This window comes from Kogia breviceps, chromosome X (assembly GCF_026419965.1).
Source record: "Kogia breviceps isolate mKogBre1 chromosome X, mKogBre1 haplotype 1, whole genome shotgun sequence".
NCBI lineage: Eukaryota > Metazoa > Chordata > Mammalia > Artiodactyla > Physeteridae > Kogia > Kogia breviceps.
Genome location: NC_081330.1, coordinates 71,172,604 through 71,180,664, shown reverse-complemented (window position 1 = coordinate 71,180,664; position 8,061 = coordinate 71,172,604).

Here is an 8,061-nt window from a genome sequence, read left to right as displayed (position 1 = left end):
ACCTAGGACTAGAATTGGTGGGTCATATGGTAATTCTATGTTTAACTTGTTGAGGGACTGCCAAACAGTTTTCCACAGTGGCTGCACCATTTTGCATTCCCACAGCAATATATGAGGGTTTATTTTCTCCATATCTTCATAGACTCTTTTTATTTTCTGTTTTATTTTTATTATAGCCATCCAAATAGGAATAAACTGGCAACTCATTGTGGTTTCGATTTGCATTTCCCTAATGACTAATGATGTGGAACATCTTTTCATCTGCTCATTGTCCATTTTTGTGTCTTCTTTGGAGAAATGGTTAAACAAGTTATTTGCCCATTTTTAAACTGGGCTGTGTGTCTTTTTGCTGCTGAGTTTTTTATACATTCTGGATACTAGATCTTTATCAGATACATGATTTGCAAATATCTGAACCCATTCTGTGGGTTGTCTTCTTTCTTTCTTGATAATGTCCTTTGCGGCAGCAAAAGTATTTAATTTCGAAGAAGTCCAATTTATCTATTTTTCCTCTTGCTGCTTCTGCATTTGATGTCATATCTAAGAATCCATTGCCAAACTCAAGGTCATGAAGACTTACCCCTATGTTTTCTTCTAAGAGTTTCACGGTTTTAGCTCTTACATTTAGGTCTATGATCCACCTTTTTTTTTTTTTTTTTTTTTTGGCGGTACGTGGACCTCTCAGTGCTGTGGCCTCTCCTATTGCAGAGCACAGGCTCCGGACGCGCAGGCTCAGTGGCCATGGCTCACGGGCCCAGCCGCTCCACGGCATGTGGGATCTTCCCGGACCGGGGCATGAACCCATGTCCCCTGCATCGGCAGGCGGACTTTCAACCACTGCGCCACCAGGGAAGCCCCTATGATCCACTTAAAACAAAATTTATTCATTTTTTTATGGCTGTGTTGGGTCTTCGTCGCTGCTCGTGGGCTTTCTCTAGTTGCTGCAAGCGGGGGCTACTCTTCATTGTGGTGCGCGGACTTCTCACTGCGGTGGCCTCTCTTGTTGCAGAGCATGGACTCCAGGCATGCAGGCTTCAGCAGTTGTGGCTCACGGGCTCTAGAGCACAGGCAAAGTAGTTGTGGTGCACGGGCTTAGTTGCTCTGTGGCATGTGGGATCCTCCTGGACCAGGGATTGAACCTATGTCCCCGAATTGGCAGGCGGATTCCCAACCACTGCATGACCAGGGAAGTCCCCTATGATCCACTTGGAGTTGATCTTTATTTATGGTGTGAGGTAGAGGTCCAACTTTGTGGTTTATTTTTTAATTTTAAAAAAATTTTTGCAGTACCCTTTGTTGAAGAGACTATTCTTTCCCATTGAATAGATTTGGCACCTTTGTCCAAAATCAGTTGGCCATAAATGTTTGGGTTTATTTCTCTACTCTCAATTCTGTTCCATTGGTCTGTATGTCTATACTTGTGCCATTAACATACTGTTTTGATTACTGTAGTTTTATAGTAAGCTTTGAAATCAGGAACAATGAGTCCTGTTCTTTTTTTAAAATTAATTTATTAATTTATTTATTTTTATCTTTGGCTGCGTTGGGTGTTTGTTGCTGTGCGTGGGCTTTCTCTAGTTGTGGTAAATGGGGGCTACTCTCCGTTGTGGTGCACCGGCTTCTCATTGCGGTGGCTTCTCTTGTTGTGGAGCACGGGCTGTAGGTGCGAGGGCTTCAGTAGTTGTGGTACGCAGGCTCGGTAGTTGTGGTGCACGGGCTTAGTTGCTCCGTGGCATGTGGGATCTTCCCGGACCAGGGTTCAAACCTGTGTCCCCTGCATTGGCAGGCAGATTCTTAACCACTGTGCTACCAGGGATGCCCCAACTTTGTTCTTCTTTTTCAAGATTGTTTTGGCTATTTGTGGTCGCTTGAGATTCCATATAAATTTCAGGACGGATTTTTCTATTTCTGCAAAAAAGTCATTGGGATTACATTGAATCTGGATAACTCTGGGTAGTAGCGACACTGTAGCAAAATTAAGTCTTCCAATATGAACAAATATGTCTTTCATTTACTTGTGTCATTTTCTTTCAGTAACATTTTGTAGTTTTCAATATACAAGTCTTTCACCTCTTTGGCTAGGTTTATTTCTAACTATTTTATTCTTTTGGATGCTATTGTAAATAGAATTTTCTTAATCTCCTTTTCAGGTTGTTCATGGATATAGAAACACACTGATTTTTGCTTGTTTACCTTGTACCCTGCAACTTTGCTGAATTTGTTTATTAGCTCTAGTAGTTTTTTTGTTGTGCAGTGTTTTTATTTGTAAGGAAAAATGAGAGCATTCTGAATGTTCAGCATTAGGGGACAAGTTAAACAAATTTTGGAGCATCCATATAATGTGACCACTTTATGGTATCCAGATTTTTTGGTATGTCTGAACTATGTCATAAAAGATAATGTGGTAGTTCTTTGTGGATTGATATGGAAAGCTGTCCACGGCATATAACAAAGTGAGAAAAATCAGGTTAACAGAAAGGATGATTTCATTCATGTAAAAAAAAAAAGTCAAATGGTCATATATGCATAATGCCAGCTCCCTGGGGTCAGGGATTGTTGTCTGTTTTGTCCACAGATATAACCCCAGTGCCTGGCATGCTGCATGGTACATAGTAGGTGCTCAATAAAACTTTATGGAAAAAATGAAAAAAGTCTGAAGATATAAACACCAAACAGCTAACAGTGGTGATTGCTGAGGTATGGAGTTATGAGGGAACCATTATCTTATTGTTTGAATGTTTTTACTTCAAGCATCTATTGCAACAAAAAAAATAAAGTCTTTCCATTACACTCTCCCCATCCCCTCCCCTCACCAAGTAAGAAAGGCACTGTGGGCAGGCTGAGAGAGGAAGGCACTAGGACTCATCCCATCAGGAGTAAACAGAGGCTTCTCAGCCACTTTGGAGCTAGGCCCCAGCAGGCTCATTTCTGTTGTGCCAGCGGCTACAGCGATATTTTAAAAATGCAAATCTGATCAAGCCACTCTTTGGCTAAAAAGTCTTTGATGGCTCCTTACCTGCAGGATCAAGTCTAGCCTCCTCTACCTGGCACAGGAAGCCCTTTGTGATCTGGCCCCTGCTATTGTTCTTCCTGTCATTCACTAATATATATCACAACTTTTTCTTATGGAAATTTAAAAGCACACAAAAGTAGAGAGAATAGTACATTCGACCTCCATGTGTCCATCAAACCAGCTTCAACAATGATCAACATTTTTCAAATTTTGTTTCAGTTATCTCCATCCACCACCCGCTGCCACTTCCCCCATACACTTTCCCCCTCTGGAGTATTTTAAAATAAACCCCAAATATATTATTTCACCTGTAAATACTTCACTTTGCATCTTTAACAACTGAGGACTTAGATAGATATATAACTACCATGCTGTTATCATACTTAACAAAATTATCAATAATTTCTTAACATCACCTAGTCCCTGTCCAAATTTGTCCTATTGTCTGAAAAATATCTTTTTATAGTTGGTTTGCTTGAATACTGTCTAATATTCTGTGTTCCAGCAGCACCAAACTGCTTGTCACTTCCTTAAATTTCATGTGCCTTTGCCAGGAATGTCTGCCCCGAGTCTAGATTGCCTGTCCCGCCTCTGTGTCCCATAATACCCAGAACGTGAGGCGTTGCTTTGTCTGAGTGTGTAGTTCCACCATTCCATAGGTATGTATGGAGAATTACAGGTGCCAGGTACCATGCCAGGCACTGGGGTACAACAATGAAACTGCCCAAATTCCCACCCTCCTAGGGGTTGTGTGTGTGTGTATGTGTGTAGGGATAAAAATGAATAAGATAATGATAAATAGTATAAAAATAAATGGTGTTTTGGAATAAAGAGAGCAAGGTGGCTCCTTTAGATGGCATGGCTAGAAGCAGCCAGTCTGGGGAAGATCTGAGCATTCCAGATGGAAGTACTAGCCTGTGCAGAGACCCTAAAAGGTGAGGGTCTTAGAAGGCCCCCATCTTCGAAGGCTCTATATATGTCTGTCTTTACCTCTACATTTGTAGCTCTCATCCTTTGGGGGAATCATGAAAACCCCTTTGAGTGTTGAGAATCTGATAATAGCTGTGGTTCCTTGCCCCAGAACAACATACCAATGCACAGCCGCATGAATTTGCATATTATTCCCCTAATTCCTGAAGCCAGAGAATGTCAGGAAGCTTCCTTGCCTAGACTGGGCTCTCATTTAGGGCAGAAACAGTGTCTAATACTGACAGCTAATATGTACACTACTATGTGCTTTCTTTCATGATCTCTTTGATCCCTCAAAACCACCCCGTGAAGTAAGTACAGGGATTATCTCCATTTGATCAATGAGGAGGCTAAGGCTCAGAGAAAGTAAATTACTTGGCCAATGTCACACAGCTAGTGAGTGACAGGGAGGGGAGTCAGACCCAGACAGTCTGAGGGCGAAGTGCATATGTGCTGCTGGTCAGCTTGGGGCCCAGCACTGAGCAGATTTGGAGACTCGTCCTTAGCAAAGGCAGGGGAGGAGGAGCTGCTGGAGCTTTCCGTGTAGGGGCTTAGAGATGTCAAAACCTGCTGGGCCTGATGGCTATTTGCTTTTCTTCTTTCTCTTCCTCCTCCTTGTCTTCCTCTTCTTCCTTTTTTGTTGAATGACAATAGTTGATTTTCTTATAAAGAAGTCTTTCTGCCTTAGAAAGAGTCTTTTAAATATAGAATTGGAAATATACCCCTCTTTCTGAGACCACTCACACTGAAGGCAACAGAGGCAGATGCACCTCCCCAAAGGGAAACTGGCTTGGGATTTTTCCATTGGCTTTCAAAAAATATATTTATTTACTTTTTTTGATCAGGTAATACATTCACATGGTTCAAAACTCAAAAGGTACAAAAAGGAACACAGTGCAAGTCTTCCTTACTCCTCTGCCACCTGCCACCTGGTTCCCCTGCTTGGAGGGAACTGAGGTGTCCCAGTTTCTCATATATCTTCCCAAAGGTGTTTTATGCAAATATAGGCATGTCCAATATATATATTCTTTTTGTTTTGTTTTTTTGTTTTTTTTTAAACATCTTTACTGGAGTATAATTGATTTACAATGGTGTGTTAGTTTCTGCTGTATAACAAAGTGAGTCAGCTATCTCTATACATATATCCCCATATCCCCCCTCTTGCATCTCCCTCCCACCCTCCCTATCCCACCCCTCTAGGTGGTCACAAAGCACCAAGCTGATCTCCCTGTGCCATGGGGCCCGCTTCCCACTAGCTATCTGTTTTACATTTGGTAATGTATATATAAGTCCATGCCACTCTCTCACTTCGTCCCAGCTTCCCCTTCCCCTTCCCCGTGTCCTCAAGTCCATTCTCTATGTCTGCATCTTTATTCCTGTCCTGCTCCTAGGTTCGTCAGAACCATTTTTTTTTTCTTTTTTAGATTCCATATATGTGTGTTAGCATACGGTATCTGTTTTCCTCTTTCTGACTTACTTCACTTTGTATGAGAGTCTATCTAGGTGCATGCACCTCACTACAAATAACTCAATTTCGTTTCTTTTTATGTATGTGCCCCCACTTTACAGGGATAAGGTAACACACCCAGAAAGGTCGAGTAACTTGCTGAAAAGCACACAACTACATACTGTTGTCGTTGTGTGGGGAAGGCCAGAGAGCAGCATGAGGCTTGGTCCAGCTTGGACTTTGGAAGCAAAAGGAAAGTTGTTTACTCCAAAGTCACAGTTTAAAAATATTTTAGCGGCACGCGGTGTGGGCAGGGGGGAAAGTAAGGGAACTTGTAGTTCCAGGTGGGTTGGCTTCCTGGCTCTGCCACTGACAACTGGGCAGGTTACTTCAGTTTGTGGCCTCAGTTTGCTAATCTATAAAGTAGAGAAGATAATACCCACCCAGCGGGGTGGATAGTGACATACTCTAAATAAAAGAGATTTGTAAAATGAGGCATATTCCAATGCTTGCTTTGCATTATTATTATGGTTATGACGGCTGGTCCTTGCGGGCACAAAGGCGGCTGCTTCCTGAAGGGAAGGCAGGCTTACACTGGGTACAAAGTTGCCCCGCCCTCAAGCCACCTTATCTAAAAAGACCCTCTCCAGCTGAGTGAATTGTAAATCAGGAACCCTCCAGCTGGATCAGTCTTCCTTCCCAGCTCAGAACCTCCAGGGTGGTTAGAACAGCCCCAGGGCCTGAGCACAGACTCTTCCTCAGTGGGTGTCTTGAATTTACTTTGATCTGTAACTTTATCTGCAGATCAATTCTTTTAATAAAAAGTTTATGTATTTTTTTTTTCTAATTACAAAACTAGACCCTGCTTACTAGAGAAAATTGGGAAAATATTGAAAAGTAGAAAGAACCAAAATTAAACCATCTTTATACCTTCTTCCTCCACAGAAGCCCACCTCAGTTAATATCTTGGTGTATTTCTTTTCTTTTTTTTTTTTTACAGCTTTACTGAGGGTGTAATTGATAGATCAAAAGCTGCACATATTTAATGTGCACAATTTGATGAGTTTAGACCGAGCAGAGCAACTCTTGATCTCTCTTGCTTGTTTTGGGAATACCACCTTTGTTTGAAAAAATGGAAAATGATTCCTACTTCCATCTATGGGATTTTTTTTTTAGCCTAATGTTTTCAGCAAGAATCAAATGAAAAGGAATCCTGAAGGCCACTGAGGTGATGCCGTCTCTCAGGAACAGGCCTGGCCTCGGTTCAACAGCTCACTCTGGGGCTCAGCCATGAGGACCAGTGCTGGTGAGAAACGGCTACTTCTGGTTTAGGCCCATTCCCCTTGAAAGGAAAATGCAGCAGTAGTATTCACCACTTTACCAGGTGGTTGCGTCTTAGGGCTGAGCCCTTCACAGGAATTTGGGTGATGATTTTGGGGGGTGGGTCCCTTAGAAAGGATTGGGATACCGGACCCAGCAAGCCTTTGAGACCACAAATCTTGGCGGGTGGTCCCTTGCAGGCTGGAAATTCAGAGTTCTCATTTGCCTTCCTTGGCCTCCCCACACCCCACCTGCCCCATTCAGCGCCTCCTCCCTCTTCTAATTTTTCAAATCCCCCTTTATTTTGGCATAAGTAAAACTGTCCTTAAGCCGAGAGTGTATAATTAGGATAGTGGGCATTTGAAGTGACTGGTATTCCTAGCCGACCAGGCGCCCTGATGCTGTTTAATAAAAGCTTGGCTATTCCCAGCCCCAGGACACGTTCAAGGCTTTTTCCACTCTCTTCTGCCGAATGCCCTTCCCCCCTCAGTAGCCTGGAGAAATACAACTCACCCTACAAGGCCCAGCTCAAATATCATCCCCTTTGAAACGCTCTGGGATGCCGCCCCCGCTGGGCGAATTGCTATCTCCCTAGTGCTCCCACAGCTCGGGATTCATGTTGGCTACAGAGCACGAAGCATGCTGGGATCTGGTTCTTTCCCTCTTACTTTGCCTTGTCTGGGAGTTCCTAGATGGCCAGGATGGGGCCGTGTCCTTGTCTCCCATCCAAGTCCCAGTAGCTGTAGGAGCTGCATAAATACTTGGCGAATCAAATTCCAAAATTGTGACGTTTGGCTGTCCCTTCTGCTTCCTCATCTCTCTCTTGACCCCCCCCATCTGCATTTTGCCATCTTTCCTTCACCTTTGAGGTTATAGTAACACCAATGCATCACAACTGTGTCCCATTTTCATCAAGTGTCTACACTTGACGGGAAGTAGCTTCTATTCATCAAGATGTCCCTCTTGTCTCTGACATGCCACCTGCTCTTCCTATCCCTGACTGGCTCCCCAGGCAGGGACAGCTCCTCCGTGGGGTGCCAGCAAGACCCTCTCCATGGTTGCAGCACCTGTATTCCCGTGAGCCCTGGACAGGCCCCAGTGCAGGTCAGAGCTTGGCTTACCGGCCCCAGGACTTAGTGGAGACATACTAGTTCCTCAGCAGGATCCGGTACTCAGAGTCAGCCTCCCAGGCTGGGCCAGAGCAAAACAGGGAAACAGCAGGGTTATTCTTGATACTTCAGTGAGAGGAAATGTTCAGAACTGTGTGTGCTGTCAGTGGTAATTTACAATGAGGACAATGGGACAGAGAGGT